A 25,755-nucleotide genomic window follows, 5' to 3' on the forward strand; every position below is an offset into this window, starting at 1 on the left:
ACCTTGTCCCAAGCCTACTCGGTTATTTCATTTGCTGTATTTTTGTATTCCATCTTATTTTACTTCCATTTGCAGAACACACTTAGGGACAACAGAGAAGCTCGGCTTGGCCTCCAAACATCCTTAAATGACAATGGATGATATTTCAATGACCATAATAACGATGACTCAGCAGTTCAGGGGGTACTCGGCTGGACACACTCTGTAATCCATCATGCGTCCACAAACCGCGACTACGTCTCGACCTTAACTTTCCCATCGGTTTCAATTTCTCCTTCTCCTCTTTATTTCGGGTTGATGAGTGCAGATGAGCAGACGGAGAGGAACCGTCAAAGCCGCCCGAAACTGCTGAGCGTGCAGAAATTCCAAGAGGCTTGCATACAGAAAAAAATCAATGTAAATGTTCAAATCAATTTGCTGCACGACGCTATCTGGAAGGCCGTCGATAGCGGCTATAATGTCAACATTACCGTGTTATTGTAACGGATGCATGTTAGGGTCGTCTTCCATCATGCTTCGGATGATGAGTCAGCATCTCTGAAAGTTTTCGACGCAAGCGGCTTGTTTTCCTTTCCATCGGTTGTTTTCAGGGGCTTCTCTCTCATGTCCCTCCATTCTGCGGTTCCACCCTTGTGTGCGAGCGATATGGAGCGCTGCGCTGGCCATGATGTCATCCCGCCTGCGGGGCTTTCCCACATCCATGCCTCAGCTGATAACGGCGGAGGATTGGGAAAACACAGGGGCGTGTAGCCGCGCTCAACTCCTCACCCAGATCAGCCTCTTTCCTGAAAGTAAGCAGGACCTATTCAAAGCCGGCGAGATTCCTGTTGGCTTGGCTGCGTGCACAACCCAGCCCGTGTTGTTGCTGTGAGGCTGCAGCTGTGCCTCACTCCATAAAACCACAAGAAACGATGACACACTTGTTGCTTTGGATTGTGAACTCAACTGCCTCCACCATTGGAAACAGCTCCTCTCCCGAAACAGGCCAGACTCCCCACTGCCAGCCTTCACTTCTTCATTTACAATGAAACGAATGGATGAATAGATGCATAAGAAATGACAGTAGCACCTGTTTCTATCTGCTCTCCTGGACACAGGGAGAAGCTCAGTCAACAGGGAGCGGCTGGAAGCAGGACTCAACAGGTCTCCACTTCTGGAGCAGTGTTGTGCTTGTCGCTCCTCTTCTCACAGTGTAGAAGCCAGTCAACTGAGTTGTTTTTCAACCTGACGTGATGCGAACTTGACCACACACTTTCATGACAGCATGATGGAGTGATCCTCGTCGGTTTGTACCGCAGACTAACCCAGCTAACGGCTAACATGACGTCTCACTTCAAAACTTTATGGACAGTCTATCAAAGGCACCAAATTCTGGAGAGAAAAAGAATCATTCAAGTTATGAAGCTGAGGCAAAGAATGTCAAAGATTTGTCTGGAAATTCCCCAAACTAGAACAAAGTTCTTTGGCATAAACTGTCAGATTTGTCTTTTTAGGTTCGGACTAATACTGACCAGTTAGACTCCAGACTAACCGGGTTAGTCTAAAAAAAATGTGAGATTGTGATAAAATTGAATCTGTCATTGCTAAAAATAGTGCAGACATTTTTTCAGAAATTAAAAGGGGTTTTCGACGCAGCACAATTGCATGTTCCATTCCATGGACCTGCAGTGGACGATGGATGGATTGTTTGATCCCCTTTATCTGCAACTGTCATTGTTCAATTCAAAACTTTTTCTGCGACTCAAAATCCGAGTCGACCAAAGTCCACACTCCATGCTGAGCGTAGGAACGAGGACCGAGACCAAGTCCTCATGAAAAAAGATGCTCTGCCGATCTCACCTAACCCCAACAAGCCATGCCACCTTTTTCCAAATAAGACTAGAGGAGCTGATGCTGCAGAGGGGCGCGACATGTCCGGAGCCTGATGCCATTCCTCTTCTGAACCGTAGACAACATTCCAAGTAGGAATGAAGGTCAGGCTGGTGGCCATTGCATTCAGCAGTCTCTGAGAAGAAGGCAGCGGAATCTCTCCACTGATGGGCAAACCTGCGATCAGATTCCATAAACCACCGCAGCTCCAGAAGGACACATCGTTCGGACGTTCGGTCTCCAACTCGTCATCTGGCAATGATGAACTCTGATTAAGTTTGTTCAAGGTCTGAACACATCTGCCTCAAGTTCATATTAATGAAATTCGGATCCAGATGGAAGCAACGTCAACATTTGGTCCCGTCAGTATACTCACTCGGGTGAGTAACACTCGAGCAAAGCCTTCAAATATTCCGCCTCTGACTGAGGCAGCGATGGAAATGATTTTTATGGAGCTTAGAATAAAGAATTAAAATAAATACTGGGGGTTTGGCTGACAAGAAAACGTGTCCCGCAGGGGCTAGTGCAGGAAAAGTCAGCTGAAGCGGACAGGAAGTGCAGCCTGTTTGTGAAGGAAACAACATCACACTGGACGGTGACCTCATGCTGGAAAGAGGGAGCGAGAGAGGCGGGGCGGAGGATGGGCTGTGTTTATTGAGCTAAAGCAGCAGGGTGAACGGGTGCACGTCACTCTCTTCCTCGCTCTCTCTATGTCAAACAGGACGGGTTTTAATTGGGGAGACCGAAATGAGAAATCCGATGAGATAATGCACGACATATGTACATCAAAGCCGGTCGGCACGCCATGGGAGGACCGGGATAATAAGCAATGGAAAGATCAGAATACATCGAAGCAGATGTGGCGACAGATTCCATGTTCCCGACTCCAGCGGGGTTTGAATGGACAAGATTTCCTGCTAAATAAAAAGAAGGAACTCCGAAAGATAAGTGCTCGATGTTGCCGCCTTCCAGTTTTGTTGTTCCAAAGCTTTTCACTCACACAAGGGACCAGAGCAAGTTTCCAAAATAACATGGTGCTGCAGTGCACTTTCTATAAACTGTTCTGGGGTGACCTCTTATTGCCCAGGGAATGGCCATGACATGGATTAGGGAAAAAGGAGATGCCAAGAAAAGTGACTGGAGGGGGGGGAGCTGGACTCATCCCAAAAATAGATCTTTTCAGTTTCCCTCGATGATTCAGTTGGGGAGCCAGCTCATGCCCACAGACTCCGGAGGAGGAGAACTTTCTTCTGAGTGAATCAGCGTCTCCAGCTTGCTGCTTTTGTCTTGGATGTATTCAGAGTTCAGGTGTGTTCCAGAGTCATGGCTGCCAAAGGAAGCCAAATACGCTCTCAGGAAAAGCATCAAAAGGTTTCCACCAGGTGGCTTTCAGAGGCAAAACAGGCCTAAAACCAAAGCTCGATCAAACACAGACCTCCATCAAGTCACTACCATCTATGCTTTCATTTGAAATATGACTGACAGCAAGGGGCTCCATTGGACGGCAGGTGGAAGTAGTGTTGCAGACCTCGCTCGCACAACACACGCAGTCGCAGCAAGGAGTCGTGACAAGGTTCGTGGATCGACATTGGAATTACGACCGTCACTAAAACATAACAGTCTTTCTATATTCAATAAGTATTCAGTCATTTCAATAAAAATCCATTCGGAGCTCGGCATTAGGACAGAATTAAAGTCCAGAAGTTTCTCCTGATCTCTGGTTCCAGTTGATGATCCAATGTATGAAATGGCAAAGGATTAATTCTGTAAAGGAAAAGGAGGCCTGAGGGCCGGTGTACCTGGGGTTATAGCAACAGTAGGGGGCAGTATGGAGCTCATACTTCATCACACTCTTGAATCACAAGCAATGCTGCTTTTGAAACTGGCTCCAGACGGTGTCCTGGTTTTTTGTGTAATACAGCCATGTTTTAGTGGGAGGAAGAGTGACGTCGCTGAGGTCAATGAGGGCAGCTGGCCTTTCGGCCGTGAGCCAATTGGCTGTCACCAAATGTAATAACACACAAGCTGGAAAACCAAACACAAGCCTTTCATCAGTCTGAACGCCTTATCATAACAAAAAAGTCAATTCACTTTGTCCAATCCTAAAGCAAATATATCCTTTGGTTGTGGGAGGCGGAGGGAAGCAAAACGTTGAGGGAGCTGATTTACACAAACAGACTGCTTCCATCTGCCTCCTCACTAACTCCAACTTTTAACGCTGGGACGGTCTCATGCGCTGGAGTTGCAAACACTGAACGAGCATGTTGTCTCACAGCAGCTGAGGGGCCGACACAGGCATGCGTCACCATCCGTCTCCGCCTGATATGATTCAGACATGCACATGTATCAAGGATTTTAATCATGACCCATGTGACGGAACTGCCGAAGTCAATCAAGTGGCCCAAGCATTTTGTCCTCGGACTGCGAGGAGAATAGAAGCACGTGTCATTCCTGTGAATCTGATTGTCAAAACGCCCATCTGCGTGAGAAGGCGCCACATATAAATGGAGTTCCAAGCTTTAATCACACATCAGTTTTGCTCACTCATATGCTCGTGATGCAGAAACCGTCGCACTAATAAGTCACCGCATCTCTCAATGCAAGGGAGAGGAAACATAAAGTGAAAATGCAAACGCCGGCAACAGACCCTTAATGTTGCTATAAATCAAACTGCACCATCACAGGTCGCGGCAGGGTGAACAACTCCCTCAGTGAGTGCACACACGCGCTCAGACAGACATGCCCGAAACTGCCGCTGCAACTGATCAGAACTCTCTCAAAGCAGAGGCGCGCTCTCTCTTCAAGCCAAAGACCACGATGAGGGATATGAGAGGGCCTCCGTATTTCACCCTCATTCACCTTCTGACATGGCCTCTCAAAGAAGCCTTTCATTAGACCTTCAGAACAGTCCGACCGTCATATTACACCGGCTCACTTTCATCCCGGGGATTTTTCATCTGCTGATTTTCATGAAGGGGAGCGACAAAAGAGCGACGGCTCACAGCTCCGACCTGCTGACGTAAGGTGACAGTGTTGACGTGTGAGATTAGAAAAGGTGTTTTTCAGACCCACGCCGAGAGGTGAAATGACAAAGAGAGAAAACGTCTTGTCATTTTGTCCCCACTCTCACCTATGGTCATGAGCTCCGGGTCATGAAAGAACTGTGGAATGAGTTTCCTTTGACAGTCTCTCTCTAAGAGACAAGGTGAGGAGCTCTGCCACCTTGGAGAGACTCGGAGTAGAGCCGCTACTTCGGGTGGGTGGATCTCATGGGGATGCCCCATGGACGCCTCCCTGTGCAGGGGTTAGAGAAACGGCCCGCTGGGAGGAGACCAATGGGTCGAGCCAGGACCAGGGGGAGGGATGAGATCTCTTCACTGGCCTGGCCTCTGGATCTCCCAGTGGGAGCTGCTGGATGTTGCCCCTGTGACGGACAAGCGAGTCATGTTTTCATGTCAGTCAGAATCATCCGTTTTTGTTTTTTTTTCTTCGCAAAGCATCATAATACATACTTCAGCCGGACACAGGACTGACTTTCCTCCCTCGACTAACTCAACTTAGCTGCATCATCTGCAGCTCTTGTGTGAAGCACGGTCTATTTCAATAAATCGTCAATCTTTCACATGATATCACCACATGTTAAAGACGAGGTAAAGATTGAAATCTCCGCGGGTGTTTTCTCTGCCCTGTTTGACTTCTGCTGCAGAGTTGCGTCTCACTGAATCTCAATTTCTGAGGGGGATAATTCCACAGAGAGCCTGCGTGCTCCACAGCACAACGGTGAAGATGGTTCGAATTCTCCGCTGAATTGGTTTGAATTTTTCAGTGCCATGTTCCGGCCCACACAGATCCTCACCCTCCAGTTTGCTGGCAATAACCTTGAGAACATTTACGGCTTGAATCCAAATTTAATAGCCTGTAATAATCCCACCTGTGAGGAGGTGTGCGGAGGTCTGCTGAGAGACATTTTCATTTCAGAATTTACTAAATTATTCGACTGGCTCTGAAAGAAATTCTTGTTTTACATGGTGCCGCGTGACACTGCCTTCATCCCAGAGCCGGACGTTTGAACGGCCACAAGCTGTTCACCACAGACGAAGGACACTTTTCCTTGACAAAAATATTTGGTTTTGAATTGCAAATTATATTTTCCACTCACATTGATGCTGGAGTTTTGGAGGAAAAGTTGTCAATGCTGTCGCCACTTGGAACTTTTCTGTACAGACTCTTCAGTTTGGTCAGAAGAGCCATCATGGTACTGATCATTTAAGTTAATGGGATGAAAAGTGGTGAAGAGCGTTGATTCAAGACAGAAGTGGCGAATCGCTGTTTTAGACAGGACTTGACACGCTTCATGACATTTTACTTTTCGTTGCACCTTTTTGTGAACTCAAGCAGTGTTGGGCAGCAGAGGCCCAGACTGAGTTCCCAGGTCGCTTCAGCCTCTCCTGGGTCTGACCCAGGCTCTCCTCCCACTCGGCTGCCACACCTTAGCCATAGAGCCAGGGCTGTGCTTCCAGTCTCTGCCAGATGTCATGGATAGGACCTGCTCTATAATCTCATCATAAAAAATGTCATGTTCATGTCTGAGACAAAATACATGAAAATCTACTTCAATATTCATTGGTTTGAGTAAAATACAAGTGTATTTGTCACTGTTGGGCTGCAGAGGGCCACGCTTTACCCGACGCTGTTTCAGCTATAGAAGAATATGCACAATAAGTTGTTGAGTCAAAAGCTGTTGTCTGAATTGCCTGAAACAAACCCCATCACATTCTGGGTTCCCGAAATGTAAACGACCTCCAGCTTCAAGCACCATCTCCCCGCGCTTCCTTGAGTACGAGTGTGTTTACACAAGGTGAAAGCAATTTCCATATACATTCATAACAGCACAGGCGTGCAGCTACAGTGACCCTCCATGTCATCCGACAAAATATAATCAGTTCATCCGGCAGCCTTGAGTGTATGTTCCACACAAATCTGAAGTCGTTTCCTCAAGGCACGCGAGGGATCGCCGTCAACAGCAAGGACACGGACCAAAGCACTCAGGCTTCCCTTCAAAGACACAAGGAGGGCACACAATGCATCCGTTTTATGGACTCAAGAGCGTTTATTCAACTCAACACGTTTGACAGAGTTTTCCAAGGCGTTGGTGGTTTCTAAAAGCTTCAGTAAGCAGGGACGGCGGTGGACTCTGGGATGGATATTCAGATGGATCTGGATTTTAATTCAAGAGGAAAATTCCTCAAACCGTCACTTGCAACATTATAAGAGTCAGGACCAAGGCAGAGACCAACTGAAGTCAGATGTTAAAAGATGGACGGACAGATGGATGGATAAACGGACAGAAAGAGCTGTGATCTTAGAAACCTTCTAATGTAGAGCATGTTCTTGATCACGACACGGCTGGCCACTCCTGGAGCTGCTCTCCAGAGAGATCCCACGATGGTAAATCACTTCAGCCACTTGAGCCACAACCTTGTTCCCCTGGCTCCCAGCTTAACCAGCAGAGCCTGATACAGCCTCCTCTGCACTGCACTAATCCTTCTGTCGAGCTTTCACTCCAAGCTTCCCTGAGAAGACCTTGACATACTTTAACTCCTACACTCAGTGCGCTGGCAGGCCAGACTTAATGAAATCATTAGACCACATGGGCAAGGACAAGAAAAAGGGAGCCTGAGGCCACTGAACCACAAACCCTTCAGAGCCTTCACAGCCATCTTTTGCCAACATGAAAGTCATTGTTTGAAAGTGCAACTTGGTGGAGCACAAAAACCCAGCAGGCAAATGAAGGCCAATGCAGGTGGTGGAAGGTCAGAAGGAAGCCATGAAACACCCTGACAGACCTAAGAAAGAGACATCAAACATCAATATCCAGGCAGACGCACACGGAGGCCGACACACACACTCGCTGGCCACCCAGGATGACAGCCATGGAAACTTTAGCTGTGTTTATAACCCAGCTCTGGATTATAGGGTAGAGCCAGAGAGCCGTGGAGAGACGGAGAGGGAGTTTCGCTTGCTCAGCTGTAAATAATTAAATCGCTCTCTCACTTTCTGCCTCCCACAAACACAGCAAGACGCACTCACATCAGCTCCATCGCCGCGTCCTGACGTGTATTGGCTGACAGAAACGCCACGATGTGGGCGTCTAACTGGCACACCATCCAATTCTCACCTGCCAGTGAAATGTGAACGCTGGCTTCACGCAATATCCGGATAAAGAAATGATGGAAATGAAAGTAGCTAATGTGTTTGGGATCCGAGCTGCGTGGATAAATAATATTAATGACAGATTATATCAGGTGTGAAAGCAATCAGAGGGAAGTTATGGAATGAAAGTAAAGTCTTCTTCAGTCCGTCCACTTTGGAGTGCAGTCGGAAAAGTTCTCACACTTCCCTTCACCCGGACAGGAAGTCAGCTCTGCACTGGCTCTGCTTGCTAATAAGGTTTAACAGCACTCGCAATAGAAACGGCTTCAAAACCGGGAAGAAAACTGCAGTCAAATCTCACACTCGATGACTGGAATTTTAAGAAGCACTGTGAATGCTTTGAGTAGCTTCATGCTAGTGACAGTTCCTCGTCATGCCAGTGGTGACCACATAACTGGCTGCAACGCCGTAACTGGAGCACATTGTGTGGGCAGCCTGGGAGGAAAATGCCTCTGCGAGCGCTGCATTAACTGAAGCTCCATTTTTAAAGTTGACTTAAGGGCTAAAATGGCTGCATTAAATTCCTTCCACAGCGACAATGTAATGGCTGTAAAGCCTCCCCCAGCTCTGAAGTCACGGACACTGAAACAGCAGTGATGGACACGCTGCCAGACGCAGGCTGCTAATCTGTTCCCCACAAAAATCAATTTTGGCTGCAACAGGGATCATTTTTTTCAAGTTTTGAGAGCCAGCGCGCCGGAAAGTCAGCTGCAATCCATTTGGTGTGAAGGCTGCCGACCAGCTGCCAAGTCTTTGTCTTATTGGAGCTGTGACTCGCTGAGATGCTGAGAGATGAAGGACCAACGCTGAGTCCAGCTCACCTGCCTCTGTTGCAAGCCAGCCATTTGTTTGGTCGAGTCTCGCAGTCAAGAAGAGTCATACTTTTGTCTGGTCATGTGACAGAGTCAAAGACCGAGGGAGTGGGTAGCATGACTTTCTATGGTTCAGGTTCTTACAGATTCAACAAGTGGATTTTGCCGTCCCAGGCTTTTCTGACGACGAGGCAGCGCTTCTCCGGACTGTCCAACACAGTGAAAAGACAAGGGTTGGGCTGAGGGCTTTTCATGTCACTTGCTATACATGAGCCACAATGCAAATGATACATCAGGAGAAAGACTCTATGTAGCGTTCCCGTGAAGTTCGGGTCGGACTGAGGGCCATGCTGTGCCATCTGAGCACTGCCTCAGCTTGGTGTGTGTGAAAGAGATCCAAAGTGAGAGGTAGAGGGCGCCATCCACACTGTGTAGCCAGTAAACGTCCAGTTGCAAAGGCTTGAAAATGAGGGAAATCCTGTGCAGCCTTGGAGCGACAGACCTCGGACATGTCCGCTGTGGAAAGACCTAATGGTCCCCAGTGAATCTGTCCAGCGGCGTGTGTTAGACTGGGATTAGAAAAATGGCTGGCTCTGGTTTTGGGTTCTGAGCACCGAGTTAGAGAAATGTGAGTTTCACACACCTAGCAATTACACAGCACATGCACACACATGCATCACGGCTGTTCCCTGAGTGTCCTGCCAACATCCACGTCGGTCCCGGACCGTGGAGTTGCACTGCCAGGGTTGAGGGTTCACTACGTGACAGACGAGCAGTTCACTGCAACACTCACACTTCAAACCAGTTTCTGGTCTGTATTCCCGCTCCAGGTACCCACACACTTCATCATGGAGGACCGCCGGCTTTTTTTGGTGGATCTCAGCCAAATGATCTTTTCCACACAGGCCCTTCTTGAAGATCCATTTGATTTTCAAAACAAAACTTGTTAAAATTCCTGAGGCAGAACCTTCGCTCTCATTCATTAAACATTTTGGATTTGTGAATATGCAAGTGGATTCAGAGCTTCCATAAAGCGGAATATTGAACCTCCCAGACTCTTCATTCAGTACCAAAAAACTACTTTATTACAAAATATACATGATGAAAAATATGTTTCAGTTCCCCACTCTGTTTCGAGTCCGCAAAACTGGAATGAAAGAATGTATAGAAGCAGTGGACGGCGCTCTTCTTCACGGAATTTAGGGTGGAGTGGGAAGTAATATTTTACCAATAAAATCATGTCAGTGGCATCAAATACACATTCAAACAGGCTTTCAATCAATCACTGGATTTTCAGCAGTTATTAAAGTCCAAATACCTTGTGGCACCTTCGCCCCGGACGTCCGTCCGGTCCAAGCCCATCGCTCGTACCCTGAAAGAAAGTAATCCACTGTTACTATTAATATTGCCAAAAGCAAAAGCACAGCAGCTGTCAGGAGTTGAAGAAGCTTTGACTGAAAAGGGAAACATCTGGCTCAGTTATGAAAGGATGAATGAAGAGCTACTGTAGCTTCAGAGCAAGAGGGAAACCCTGGAGGGGGGAGTCAGATGCTCGGTGGAGCAGAGCAGGTGAAGGAGAGCATGAAGTGGTCTGGCTCCACTGACCTCCTTGAGAGCCCAGGTCTGCTCCCCTCACTGACCCTCTCGCTCGCCCATCTCTCCCTCAACTCATCCATTCATCCATCACCCCCCCTCCACCTCCCCCGACCCCTTCTATCTCACGTCTCCCCAATGTCAACTTTCCCATTTAAGATACACAACAGACCCAAATCCATTCCATTCTATGTCACAACAGGCAGGATCACAATCTCAATCTCTTTAACGGCCTGCTGCAGGAACTACTCCATTTCATGTATAACCTTTAATTTCACTCTTGATGGCCAGAACCTCTCATTGTGTCCACAACAAAGGGACTCTCATGTCCCTACTCGCCTGACAAGGATTTATAAACGGCCACGACCCTGAGAGCGTTGCACTCTGCGTGTGGAAACACCTTAGAAAGAACCGTTGGCGAACATTCCCAGCAATATTAGAGGCAATACTTGGAGTCCGATGAGCCGGTTGAAGTTCTGGCCGTGAGTCGGCCCACTTAGAAATCATTATTCGCCTCCCTTGTTCAAATGAAAGCAGCACAGGAACGAAAGGCAGTAGCCAGGAGCTTTTATGGAAGTGATTCATGTGGCAAATGTCTGCGCCACAATGAGCCCTCGTCACGTACTTAAACTTCTCTCACTTTTCCCAGACGACCATGGACTCTAGGCTCCACCCAGATCATCTCCCTGTCTGCCGCCATGCCAAGGCTGAAGCCACTGTCACCGCTGCCATCTCATTTCTGACCACGGTCTCACAGACAGAGGACATACCCATCTCTCCATTGCCTACCACTCACCCAACGGGGATGGAATAGCACCCCCTGATTTGCTTCAATGATACTCTTATCTCATTACCGAGTGCACAGTCTTGACCCCCAACTGCCAGAATAGACGTCAATTGCTGTTCTCTGCTTTCACCGGCCGTTGTTTTAGGTGGTGGGCACCACATGAGTAATCATACCTGTCTTCATTTCACACCTCTCTCAACTCAAGTAAGCCAACTTTGGGAAGTTTTTCCCAATAAACAGCAGTCCATTGCAAGTCGATTATCCTGAAGACCCGCTTCATGTGTGTCGCAGCATGTGTTGCTGACCTGTGAGTGACCCGCACACAAGCCGCCTCTCTTCTGGCGACAACTTTCTTCAAGAGTCATCGCTCGGCTGCAATAAGCGCAGCACTCCTAAATATGAAAGTTTTGAAGGCCTTTCATCTGTCTCCTCATCTCTTTCCGAGCGTATCAATCCTTCTCTTCATGTCGAGTATCGCCCGCTTCTGATATTCCCCAGTAATTTGAGAGGGAACACGGCGAGGAAATCCCCCCGCCGTCTGACCCCCCATTGAACCTTCCCTTGCTTGACAGATTGCAGCAACATGAGCCTCTCATTTCATCGTCTGGAAGAAAAAGCCCTCGCTCCCGCCTTTTTTTAATGCGTCGTGTCTTTCACCGCGAATGGACAGCAGTAAAAAAGATCAAGTCCAGCACCATTAATGCCATTTGATATGTGCGCGCTGTGTGTTTGTCCACCTCGCTGCCACCGATGTATACGATGAGTATGCGACTGCACGGGGCCCATTTATGAGATAAGAGCAGCCACGCTGGAGATAAGGGTGGAGAAGGGAGGCTTTGTGTTGTCCCAGGCTTGTGAGACGGTTACAATGATTCATTTTGTCACTTTAAACACAGCGGACCCTGAAGCTGAGATGTGTACAACGCTAGCGTCAGCATTCTGTATGGAATTCAATCAAAACAGCCTGCTGTTGACGTGATTTCGACGACCACATACGGAAGGATTCAAGCGATTAACCCATGAGTCATTTATCTCTTTTAATGATAAACACATGGGCAGTGAACTCTTAACCTTCTGCAGAGAACAGCGGCCCAGATCCTCTGCTTTGAACTGCTGAAACTGAGTGAAACATTTACCTCATGTGTGTCATACAAGCCTCTCTCCGGTGCACGGGAGGTCTAATTCAAGTGCCTGTTCATTCACTTCCGTGACGAATCATTCATCCATTCATTCAGTTTCAGAGGGTGGAGACTCTCCCACCTGACCGGTATCAGATGCTGCTCTTTTGTGGTCACAGGTGAGAGTACAGCTCACCTCACACTCCAACTTTCCCCAAAATACTTCACCTCCTCTGTCTCATTTCCTACCACTTGTACTCAGTGACCGATATTTATACGTGTTAAATAAGTGAATGATTAGCCGCGTCTGCTAAGACAGTGAGCTCCTGTGAAAACGCTCATGAAGTCATTTCTGCCTCCATAACAGCATCTTCAAGTTTCATCCTCCATGTTCCAGCCAGATCACTCTCTGCTGCGTGTCTGGCTCTCTCTAACACACACACACCCAGTCCCTTCCATCACTGCCTGAAAATGACCGCAGGCGCAGACACAGAAGAGAACAGCATTGTGTGGATCTGTGCGCGGGTTAGAGGGAGGTAATGAGACAGAGAGAGAGAGGAGTGGGGGGGGATCCCGAGTGTGACAGGCACAAAGCAGAGCAAATAGGAGCCTCACACCGACAGTGAAGGGGCGCCTTCATCCAATGGAGGCTGGGGTTAAAAAGTCGAAGGCATCATAAGCGTCAAAGGCAGACTACAGAGACCATTCTCTCAGCTGTCTGCTCCAACTTCTCATTTCAAACACCAGGCTGGAATGAAATACGCTCCATTGTGATTCAGGAAAGATGTATGAAGCAGCGGAGGCGCACTTCAAACACCAGTTGAAAAATCCCTTTAATAATAATCCTCACAATTGTTCCAACGTTCCGTCGCCGCGGCCCAGACTCAAGTAGAAATGCTGGAACCGCTGATGAAATGTGGCGCAGCCCATGCTAAGGCGCAGGTTAAAAGCCGCGCAGGAAAAAGCACTTTTGCTGTGACTTTCAATCGCACGTTGCCGAGCAACCGTCCTATGTTTTGGTGCTGCTCAAGGACTCTACTGAGAGGGGAGCTGAATTGAATTCATTGATGGAAGGGAACACTTTGGGTTTTTTGATCATATATGTCATGGATGCTTTTCAAGGCAGGCGGGTGAACTCTGGCTTTCTTTTGGAAGATCACTGCAAGCTGACTTCCTTTGAATCATGCTTTTTTGGCTGAACAATGAGTGTTCTACTGATTGTCCAGAAGTGTCCAGAAATACGAACGCTACTGTCTGCGCTTCACCCCATCTGTAAGATCCACCCTGTGACCTCATTCATGGAAGAAGAAAGCTCCTCACCTCCATTCAAAGATCCTCCCAGAGCATAAATATGCTCATGTTAAAGGCTTTTTCAAGTGACTTTCAGAAAACAGTTATTATTTTTGCTTGTCCATCCAAGTCCAGCCTCCTAGTGACAATACAAACACTGCTCGGCGACGCATCCCTGCACACACACAGTAGGCCGTCGCTGTTAATTACAAAACTGATGACACACGGTAAAAGAGGGGAAAATCGGGAGCGAAGAGTGAGGAAAATCTCCCATGTGAGATTTATTTTCTCTGAGATTGGTTCTGTTGGGTCTCTCCATCGAGGGCTGCAGCGAGGGGATAGTCACGCTACAGCTGCTTTGTATGAATAACATTTCATGTGCAATAATCTGTGGCTTTCCTGCCACACAGCCACACACACACACACACACACACACACACGTCTGCTGAAGACTTTTTACTTCTGTACAAGAACCTCTTACGACAGCTTGGTCTCGGACATGAGGACCTGTGGGGAAGATGGAGCTGATCCAGAAGACAAAGCTCTGGATTTACCTGCTTTCACCGATCGCTTCAGGGAGTGACCAACACCAGAAATCACCCTCTGTTTAAGATACAGCTGGGAGGAGACCCCAGGGCAGAGCGAGGTTTCCGGCCCCTGAAATGCAACGTTCAGATGAGCGCAAGAAAGCGGACGGTCGCGTTAAACATGAGTTCACTTTTTATTTTTTGATTAAAGGAAGACAGTTAGCGATTTCCTCTGCTCTGACTGTAAGAGACATGCTGTCAAAGTGTCACCACGTGTGTCCCAGCGCTGACGGCTCACTCTTCTATTCTGAAATAAAACTACAAATCAATCCAACCACGCAGCTTTGCCTTCATGATGGAGACTTTAGCGTCCCAGCCTCTGACTGTGAAGCGCGTGGAGTGCGAGCCCGTGTTTGTGAGTGCGTGCGGCGGTGATTTTCAGCGCTCCAATTAAAAGTGATTGCTGGAAAAAGGTAATTACAGAGGCAAGTGGGAGACTTGAAGTCATGCTGAGACATAACTTAGACCTACTGTGGCTGAGAACACTGACTCAGGCTGACACATAAAGTTGATGGGATGACTGGCAGACGCTGTGCAAATAACGTCTGAAATTAACACGATGCAAAGGGATTCCTCCTGCAGCAGCGTCGTTGGAGGCCAACTTTAATAAAGACATTGCTGACATGACAAATGGAAGGAGGAACCGGCACCTTTCACCTGAGATGATCCATCCATCTGAGCAACACAAACAAAGATGGCGCTTCTGCTGAAAATGCATCATACTCGTGAATATAGGATCATAAAAGGAGGCCGTGCCACAGGAAAGAAGCGGTGACGTAGATGTTGAGTATGCAAATGAAGCACTGTAGAACAGCAAAAGGCCTGTTAGCCACATGCAAAAACCATTACAATATGGAAATACGAGTGACGGCTTTATGTGAGCCGCGCGTTTAACGGATTGTAAAACACGGAGAGATAATCTCTGAAATGACACCGTGAGTGGAAGAGCGGAATCATGTGTTGGTTTCTCATTACTGATGGCCATAACATGGGTTGAGGCATGCCCAGACCACCCAGCAACACACACACACAGACAGACTGCTAACACGTTGAGCCGACCAGAAGACGAACAGCAACTAACTAGACATGCGTCTGTCTGCACCGATCATAAACATCATCTGTCTGAGTTCCACTCCAGCAGCAGAGGGCACTGTCACCTGTAGAGGTCGTTCTCAAACTCTAATAAATATGCCGAATATAAGTGCCGTCTGTTTTGAGTGAGTCTTCATTTTGTGATGAGGAAAGAGTTGACAACTAGTTTATCAACATTCTGAATCTCAACTGCGGTCAGAAGCGTGAAGACTGCAGGAGGTGCGGACTGTCTCTGGAGGGGGAGCCAGTGCTCCTCCGACTGAGATCTGGGGAGGGAGGTGGAGCCCCTGGGGCAGACCCAGGATAGACTAGAGAGGTCGTGTCTCACTTCTGGGATGAGGGAAGTCCAGGCTTCACTTTGCCCTCAAAAGCTGACCTCGGACTGACGCGAGAGAAAAATGCTGCCGCCATTCCTGGACGACCAGGGTCACACTCAGACCACTGACAGTTCTGACAGTACTGATGCATGTCATGTGATTTTGAGAGTTGAAATTCACAGTTAATATCCACTTCATCACTGTCACTGCAGGTCATCCAGGTGTACCGGAATTGTTTGCTCAACCAGTCGGTCCCAGGAACAAGATTCCAGACAACTGGCAGCACTTGTTAATGTGAACATGTGCCTGAGTGTGTGTGTGTGTGTGTGTGTCGGGGCATAGCTGAGGGACAAGTGCAACAAGAAAACCAACCGCCTGACGCTCTAACATGCCTCAACATGCCCCAAAACAGCAGCAAAGTGCTCATTATTCTACTTTAAATGGAATCCTCGATGAGTGACAAGACTCACTGCCATTTATTAATAGCACAGTTTAGAATGAAAAACTGAACGTTTCTCACGAGCCTCATCAAGTCATTGAGCCACACATATGGAGCAGCTGGTCAGGCTGAAGCATCAGACACACACACACACGCTCCTTATCTCAGCTCTCTCTTCATTTATGGTCACAGATCAAACATTGAAAATGAGTGCAGACCCGGAGGAAGCAGATGCGACTGGACAAATTCACACTGGTGTCACCAGCTGGCAAGGCAGGAGCACTGAGGTGACGAAAGCAGAGGAGACATTCTCACGGCTGAAGGTTTATGATTTATAATGATCGTCATAACCGTAACTGTCCATCAACGCAGCGCTGACTCGCTGTCGCATTTGCTCACTGCGCTCGAGTCAAGTCTTGGGTTAGCTGACGCACCAAGAGAAGCCAGTTGAATTGGAAGGACTCTCTGTTGACCTGAGGGCTGTATGGAGAGAGGAGTCTGGGGCCTCTTTACTATGGCTGCTGCCCCCACGACCTCAGCTCAGTGAAACATTAGAAAATGGTTGTGATGCTGTGAGGTGTTCGAGGATCTAACCCATTTAAAGTGCAACTGAAAACTAGTTTGAGGTGGAGGGACACTGCCCCGCCCACACACTCTCAGTGGTGGAGGGAAGTGATGTCATGTCCAAGCCTTGAAAAGACACAGTGACACTCTGTAAGCAACTCTCCAGATAAATCTGTCATGACCTGGGGGCCTGTCTCACTTGGACAAACCCGAGTCACGATAAGCTATACCTTGACCCTCTGAATCCAACCACGCTTGACTTCCACATTTATTTTGGCGTGCAACTGATAATTCATAGAATGCTTCCTCTATTTCAATAATAGTGTCTTGGAAAACATGTTCCTTGGGCAAAGGTGACTATTTATTATCTTCATTAATGCGATTTTATTATTATTATTGTTATTATACTATTTCTTTTGAACTTTTGTTCATTTTGTATGGTCCATTCTTTTCTGTCCTCTGCAAAACAAGCCTTTGTTGTGCATGTTATGTAAGTCTATTATCAATATCTTCAAATTTTAAAAGATATTTGGAATTCAAAACAGATGTTTGGTGAGACACCACAGAACCCACTGGTTATGAGCTTAGTCTCCTGTGGATATCCTCCACTATGATACGATTAAAAGCATTTTCTATTTCCACCACTCACATTTTGCCAGTTTCCTTCTGCAAAAGCTTGTTGACGGGAATGTCCTGCCACAGCGCCGTAAAGTCAGACAGTATTTTTCCCCCCCTACCTTCTTTGTCACGCTGTGACGCGCGACTCCTTTTTATTCCTTCAACACTATAAAAATCAATACAAATCGAACACAAAAAAACAAGCAGGCCTTGAATGCATATTTCAGCCATGTCATTTCCCTCTTATTCACGGCAGTTTGAAGCTGCCGCCGCCACAGGAGTGACAACCCTTGTTGGGATTCTGTCGCATCAAGCCAGCAGATTTGAATGCTAAAGCCATTAGCCAAGCATCACTCACAGTCAGAGCCGGCGATGATAAATAACCCGAGCAGAGAAATCTGATTAGGGCAGACGCAGGCAGGGGATCTGAGGGAATGAGTAACAGCAGTGGCGCCGTTATCAGGCCTCAGTCAGATTGGAAATCACACACCGAGAAAACATGAAGCCCTCATCTGCAGCCGCTCCTGTCGGCTGTTTTCCTAAAAAACATGGCTTGGGATTCATGCTGTCTTGAGTGGGCTGCAATTAAAGCTAAACTTAACGTGCCTCTGTCACACCAAGGCTACTGTTCTGGGCTCCACACAAGCTAATGGGTATAGGTTTATAAGCGCTAGAAGCCAAAAGAATGGGATGGAACTGCCCTCCACGGCGGGGATTAAGTTTGCAGGGTGTAAAATAAAGTGGAGCTTCATTGTATGAAAATTCAATTCAATTCAAACCGAGGACAGAAGGTTGTGGGTCACGTTCCGTTGGTCTGCGAAACAGCTCTATCTGCTCAACCATTCCAGGTTGGCCCTAACAAACCATGGAATTCCAGCACAAAAAAAGTAATGGCTCACTTGCTGGGTTACTGCGACTCTGGGCCTCCCAGCCGCCAAGCAGAAAGTCAGCTTTCTGATGGAAAATCTGGTCCAGATCACATCCTGTTGAATGGCACGATCCTCACCCACCAGGTTCCATCTTAAAAATGAACGCCGCCACTTCCAAGGAATTTTCACGTCAACACATGAGATAAAGGAAGCGGAGGTTGGGCTTGCTTTCCCTGACCATGACAGGTGGCAGACGGAAATACCGCTAAAGTAGCATCACCGTATTTCAATGGTGCTGGTGATGCGAGGTAAAGTTCATGACGTCTTCCGACCGGTTTGGCTCCTGCTCCAGGTATAAACAGAATGTCTTGGACTGACATGCAGGTGACACACCGATTAGCCACAACGGCAACAGAGTGTTTGTTAGCATGTGGCGACTAGCTTTGATCTGAGCACGCTCCACTGACTTTATGAGCCACTGCTTCACAAGAACGAGCTACAGGTGTGTGTGTTGACAGGGAGAGCAGGTTATAAAGCTGCTGAGACGGCTGTGTCATGCCTTAATAAAAGGCCCCTTCACCTCAATCATGCAATAATGAAGTGGCCGCTTCCCATCTTCCTCATCGCGAGTCGCTGCTGTGGTGGATGACGGCAGAGAGAAGACACTTCAGCTGATGTTTGATCTGGTTTCAAACAGTCTCACGTTGCAAAGGTCATCCTGGACCCCGACACGCCGCACCTCTGCAAGGCAATCGATTCAAAGCACTTAACACGGTCGCAGGGCCACAAATATACATCTGGATTCTCTGAAGTAATCCTTCAGGTCAAGCTGAATTCAATGGCAAAATATACACAACTCTAATGGCAAGGTGATGAAGAATGCTGCTTCAGCACAGTGTCAGAGCAAACTGGAAGTACAAGCCTCAGGAGTCACGTTTAGCATTGGCTACTCCATGCATTTGGTTGTGGTCGGGTCACGGGGTCAGCAGTCCAGGCAAAGAGGCGGGACTGAAAGCTCCACCTGCTCTGCTGGGCAATACAGGGGCGTCCCCAGGTCAGCCCGCTGGATCAGCCTCCGCCTGCCCTGAACAGCTCATGTGGGAGGATCCAGCCCCAGCACACCAGGCAACGCTTCTACTCCAAGCCTCTTCCAGATCCCCCAGCTCAGCAGAAGAAGAGCCCAAAACTCAGACCCTGTAGCCTTTGTCTGACTCTCTTGTGGCTGAATCTGGAGGTTTGGCTTTTGTCTCAGCAACACAGAGTTCGAGTCCAAATCAAGTCTCACATCTCACGACACTGACACCTGCCAGTCTCAGCTACCAAGCCGGACAACCCCTCATTCCTTCCGCCGACTCGGAAACACAACATTAAACCATCAGTTCTGGTTAATGAATACGGGCCCAGTTGAATTGAGCCTCTGGCTCAGTGGCAGGACGACTCTGACTCCCCTGGTTAGTTTAATAAGCATGACCTGAGGAAAAAGAAAACAAACAGACGTGTTCAGATGTATCGATTGACCTTTCCCACGGAGCGTCATTAACACATGCAGGTCGCATTAGGAAAGGTTAACGAGCAGGAAGGTCTGAAACACTGAGCAAACAGGAGGCGTGGACGTCTCGCCCTCAACAACAACACGCTCCGGAGGAATGGCACTGCTCGAACTGACACAGCAGAGCCCTTCACCTGGGTGAACTGTTGACTGGCCTCAGAGCGCAGCAGTGGAGCGGCGGACGCTGACTCACTGCTTGTGTAACAGCAACAGTATCTGTCGAGAGGAGAGCCGACTGGTTTCACAGGAAGCACGAATAAATGATCTCGTCCCTCTCAGGTTCAGGGCAGGTTAAACTTTGCTGAGGCACAATTGAATTAGACGACGGCTCACTGCCAAGAAAAGCTTGCAGCGCGGTCAAGCTGGAGTGTGTTGGTGCCTCGCACACACACACGCACACACACACACGCACACACACACACGCACACATGCACACGCACACAGCAGGTGAACAGTGAGGAAGTCACGCTAATCTTTTTCACCTTGGTGAGTCCAAAACACACTTGGTGAACATGGGCCAAAAATATATTTTAGTGAACTAGCAGCTCAGTGATGGACCAGATGATGCAATATAGACTTGGTGGACCAGGAAGCCTGAAATAGCTCTGATAAACTGCTGTGCTTAAACAGGCAACCCAGAAATAGTCTTTAAGTTAAGGCTGAAATAGACCCGGCTAGATGTGGTCAAAGCTGGACGTCCAAACTGGACACGGTAAATGCGTGCACCTGGTAAACTAAGACTGGAGCGAGTGACTAGGTGAAGTCACACACACTTGGTGAACTAGGAAGCCAAGAATAGACTTGGCATCTGTTTGTAAGCGAGGCAGAGTCGTTGGAAGCCTGAAAGCAATTTGGTCAATGAATAAGCCCAAGACAGAAGACTAAAATAGGCTTGGAAAACGAATCAGTAAATAAATAATCAAGTCTGTATTCCTATATTACTTGAATTGAATAGTTTTATCTTCTTTTGTTTCATGAATATCTGCCATATTTGTGGGGATAAAAAGCTGTGACTGAGCTTAAATCAAACTCAGCTATCGATCTCAGCCAGGTCAATGATGCTGTACCTGGCGGAGCCCTTCAGACGGATCACTCTGGTCCCTGACAAACAGACTGTAAGCCCCTGTGAGCCGGGCTGGTCACGCAGCATAAAGAAATGTCAAACAAGGCTCAGACCGTTCCTCTTTCAAAGTGGGTCAGTGTGATGATAGTGTCCGTTTCTGGACTCAGCAGAAGCAGATTTGCATCAGTCATCCTAACTAGACCGTGAAGAGGAGGATTTCCCTGCTCAGCTGTGCCAGTGAGTCAGTGAAATGCACCCTGGTGAAGCCCTGCCGGACTGGAGCCAAGCCCGGGGCAAACTTTGATGCCGGTAATGAGCTGCGCTGCGGGCGCCCAGCTCATGGACACAGTGCAAGAAGTGGCCTCCGCACGCCTGAGGAGTGGCGTTGTTGCTTTCAAAACAATCAGCAGTCCATGTAGTGAAACATGGCGGTGAACAGCATGATGTAGCGGGAGATGGAAGGAGGAGTGACAGCTGGGAGGCGCGTGATGAAACCAGCCTGCGTCCGCTCTGAACACCAAGACGACCCTCTGCCGCCGCCACATTTTGCAACCGAATTTACCCTCTAATTAGGCCTCCTCATCCCAAATTTAGAAGGCTGGAACAGAATATTTCCACGATCCTGATCAGCCGGGGGACTTCCCTTAACTGGAAAATGTTGGCTGTGATGGCGAGTTCACGGATAAATTATTGAAGAAGTTAGAACAGTGTTTAATGTCTGACTTTTTCCCTCTGACTTGTTGACAGACTGGTGCGTTCCTTCCCTCTTCCTCCCCTGGATGTTAGTCAACTGAGAGTAAACCAGCTGTGCCTTGATGCGGAGCTCCAGCGCCAGTCAGCTCCAGACTACAAAAGACCCCGACTGGTGCCTGTAACTTCAGCACCTCTGCTGAACTTTACTGCCAACCATTTTTTGGGGGGGGGGAATAGCGAGGGAGTTAATAGCAGAAACAAAAATCCTGGGAGGACCAACCTGGAGTGCCTCAACAATGAGCAGAGAGGAACTTCCCCTGCTCCGCTCACTGCAGTCGCACCATGAGAATAAAGTGTTTGACAGAAGACAAAGAGCAAACCGCCAGTTCTTCAGCATCAGGTGTTGCCACAACAAGTCATCCTCCTCCACCTCAACCTACCTCCTTTTTCCCTGGGATCCTCCCTCCTCCCCCCTCGCCTCCTAACCGTCTCCCCAACTTTGCTCGCAACCTCACAAGCATATTTGCAAACTTAAAACACACAAGTGAGGAGAGCAGCGTTAAAAAGCACCAGATGCTGAGCCAAACCGAAGAAAACAGTCTGCAGTCCTGACTCCACCACTAGGCAAGAACAGTGGTGGGAGGCCTATTCAAGCTACATAGGGAAACAGACACCCTGGACACCTGGCCAGTCCATTAAACGGTCTCAGAGTCATACTTTGAAGATGAAATCTTGAGTGATCAGACGTATACAAACAAAGTGGAAACATAGAAACAAAACGCAAATGGCATCATGGTGATGGACTTTGGATTTTGGAGTGTTTTTAATGGAAAAATCTTAAAAGAAACATCAGAATAACAAGTCTGTTGCTAAGATCACGTAACTAAAGTCACACATTGGGCTGGACATGTGAAGACACGGACCGGGCGAGGACGGCTGCAGACTGGATTAAAAATCTGTGGCATCGTGGGGGTAATGGGCGCGGTTTCTCTACTCCAACTGAATGAAGTGCCTGAACAGCAGCGGGCTGTGTTCGGCCGCCAGCTGACTCAGCCCGAACTAGACGAGTAGGAGTCTGTTTACAAATCTGTGAGTAAAACTGGCCGTTGGATGACCGCGATTGCTAAAGTTAGTTTGCGCTCCTCACTTATTCTGTCATTTCCAAACTGCCAGCCACTGAGTGTCCAGCACTAACTGAGAAGTGCGCAGTAGGAATGGCAGCGACCTCTCTCTCTCTCTCACACGCTCACACTCTACACACACTTGATCAGTGGAACCGCTCGCTGTGCTGAAAGGACAGTTCGCCTGCCAAGGCAACATGCTGTTGGCGCGCGCTGTGAGAGGCGGCCGGCGAGTCTTCTGCTCACTTCGCACTTCACAAGCAGTCTGTTGTCATTTGGGCTTCTCACTCAGCAAAAGCATCAAGAGTTTTGGTGACAGTTTGAAAACAAAAACATTCAAAGTATTCCACTTTTGACAGGTGTCGTCATCAGAAAACCACTCCTCTAGGTGGCGCTGCCGTTGGTCTGCCCTCATCATCATCAGAATCAGACTCTGGTGGAGAAAGCACCGCCTCAGTGCAGGTGCAGCTTCCAGGCTGCTGAGCGATCGGGTGCACTGTGCCGTGTTAACCACAAGGTGGCCGCTCAGTCAGCCTCTCAGCTGTTCCTCACACTCCCCTCACCCTCACCCTCACCCACGCCCACGCTCACAAGCATCTGAAACTGGAGCCGAGACACTGGAGAAAATCTCAAGTGCACTGGTTGAACCAGAAATATGAAAAACACTTCCTGTTTCTGCAGAAATTGTTTTCAGGGTTCCATGTGAACAACACATCTGGTTTTTCAGTAGCTTCCTCCAACCACGGTGTCAGCAGACATCAGATCAAGCTCATGGCTTCAGAGTGACATCACCGACACGCAGTGGAGGATCCACTCCATGAGTCAGCAGGATTTCTCCTCCACTAACTAACATCTGTTCTCGTCCCTGTGGCTCAAACAGATGTGTCATTCAGCACTTCCATGTGTGAGTGGTGAGCCTGCAGAGCCCGTCTAATGACCGACCGCCACCATCTGTCACTCATCTGACGGATCATTCATATGAGATTTGTAATTCAGTACTTAGAAAAGTGAACGTTCCTCATCTCAACGCTCATGAAGGAGGATTCCAGCTCAGGTCACGGAGGCAGCGGTCGGAGGAGAGAGGCCCGGAACAGAGGCAGCTGTCGCGTCTCGCATGCTTTGAGCATTAAAGTCATTATAAGTCATAATTCAGAATATTTCCGTCAGTTCCAGTGACCACATTTGTTCTGTCGGGACGAAGCCGTCCAAACACACACAGAGGGAAAGCGTGTGGTGGCGAACGCCGCCTCTGATCTTCAGTGTTTGCGTCAGCCCACTTGGCAGCGTGATATCCGTCACTTTTAATGACACCAGCAGTGACAGCTGCTGCCATTCCGCGTGTCGCCTTGCTTTATGTGTTGCCGTCGAACGCACGCCGACTTTTATGGCGCACGTGCTTTAATGTTCCTGCATATCATTACATATGATTAGACTGGCTAATGTCAGTCTGATGTCCCCGCAGGGCCCCAGCCCAGGACGGCCCCAGAACTGTACTCGTAGGGACCTATTTTAGCTATTTGTTGCAACCTTTTCCCGGACCCCACAACGTTAAGGCTGAATTTGAGGATTTGAAACTTCAGAATAACTGGGTTGTCATCAAGAAATGTCCTCTTTGGTCCTGGCTGATGTCAGCCATGTGTTTTTGATAGTTGGGTTAGGGGTGAGAGGAAGTGACTCACTCTGAACAGGAAGTTCAGGTCGCTCACATGACATCCCAAATCCTACAGTTAGAATGCAGCCACGACTCGCTCAGACTCTTCACCAGGTTTAACTGAATATGAATAAACCAATGAAACTGTCTAATCTAATTTGGAAAGAAATAAAAGGGAAAAGAACATAAAAGTGAATCATCATAACAATAAGAAGAAGAAGCAGAAGAACACATAGTGAGTTTTATTTAGAATTCAAATCTTACTTTTGCTCTGACATCATGAGGGCTGCATGTGGCCCCAGGGCCGCACTTTGCCCACCTCTGTTCTCCAACTGAGATCAGGCTTCACTTCAGTAGCCACTTCTTCTCACTGCTGTCTTTGCTGGACAAAAGAAACAAGGCAACCGCTCTGTCGATGTGAACACCACGAGCAGCAGAGACTCTTCCACGTGCTCAAATTTTGGCCTGCAACTCGAAGCAGAAAAACGACTGGTCAATGAGGTCAAGGTAACATTGAGCCTGTGTGCCATAGGTTCCTTTCAGCTGATGGGATTTTGAAAGTGATTCAGAAAAAGTGAGTTCTATTAGCCTCAACCACACTCAAGTCCATGTGGGATGTGGTGAGCAGTGTTTCCATATCCACTACACTGAGCCCTGATTTGCTCCAAACATGGCAAAGACTGAGTGATGAACCGTCCTATCTGGCTGGCGGGGTGAAGCATTAGCAGCCAACCGCCTCCGTTTTCAGTAAAGAGCATGAAAAGTTAATGCTCCTTTGGTCCAAACACATCCCTTGAATGAAATTCAGTCTGGATTACATCTCTCTCGGAGCGGTGCGTGTAAATGTTTTATATGATACCCGTCTGAGCGGTGATGCTTCACAAATCTGAGATTTGGCTTTTTATTGCTGTATTCAGCACAAGCCATCACATGACTAAACTAGGTCAAAACATGGCTCCAGAATAAGCAGCGTTTTGCTCCAACATGTTGTTCATGCGCAGCAAGAGAATGTGAAGTTAAAGAAAGTGTTCCGCGAGGATTGAAGCCGGAGCCACAGGAGAGCGCTCCACACTTCACCAATCAGGACTGGCCCTCGCCCTTGCATTTGTCACTCACCATAATCACCATTATCACCCAAGGTAGGAATTACAGCGTTCCAGCCGCCTCCTGCCAATCGCTGCCACCCTCCTCCTGGAGGACGGCCCTCGCTATGATCCGGCTTCTCGTCGCTGCATTAGACTTCGGATTAGTGTTCAGTCCAGGAGTCAGAGCCTCTTGAAAGAGTCTGCCTTTTTCAGGAGAAGCAAGGAGAATATCTCGCGTCTCCATGCATCCTGCCACCACTCTGAGGGACCTTCTCAGTTCATGGTGGCTTTGACCCTCTGCAAGCTGTTTTGTTTTCTGTCTCTTCTTCAGTTTCTTCAGTTTAACACACATAGCTTTAATAATAATAATTTAAGATAACGCAAGACGATTTCAGCCCAGGTGGTGTGATGGAATCCGGCCGCGA

At 48.1% G+C, this 25,755-nt stretch overlaps 1 long non-coding RNA gene across 2 annotated transcripts in view; it reads right to left on the reverse strand.

Moving 5' to 3' along the window:
* The window catches only part of LOC128771875 (uncharacterized), an 87,886-nt gene that overhangs the window by 47,326 nt on the left and 14,805 nt on the right, over window positions 1–25,755 (reverse strand). For both annotated transcript variants that reach the window (XR_008416687.1, XR_008416688.1), the window contains exon 3: window positions 10,213–10,266. This is a non-coding gene — a long non-coding RNA (uncharacterized LOC128771875). The remainder of the gene's footprint in view (window positions 1–10,212; window positions 10,267–25,755) is intronic.

The sequence above is a fragment of the Synchiropus splendidus genome, chromosome 15 (assembly GCF_027744825.2).
Source record: "Synchiropus splendidus isolate RoL2022-P1 chromosome 15, RoL_Sspl_1.0, whole genome shotgun sequence".
In the NCBI taxonomy this organism is placed as follows: Eukaryota; Metazoa; Chordata; class Actinopteri; order Syngnathiformes; family Callionymidae; genus Synchiropus; species Synchiropus splendidus.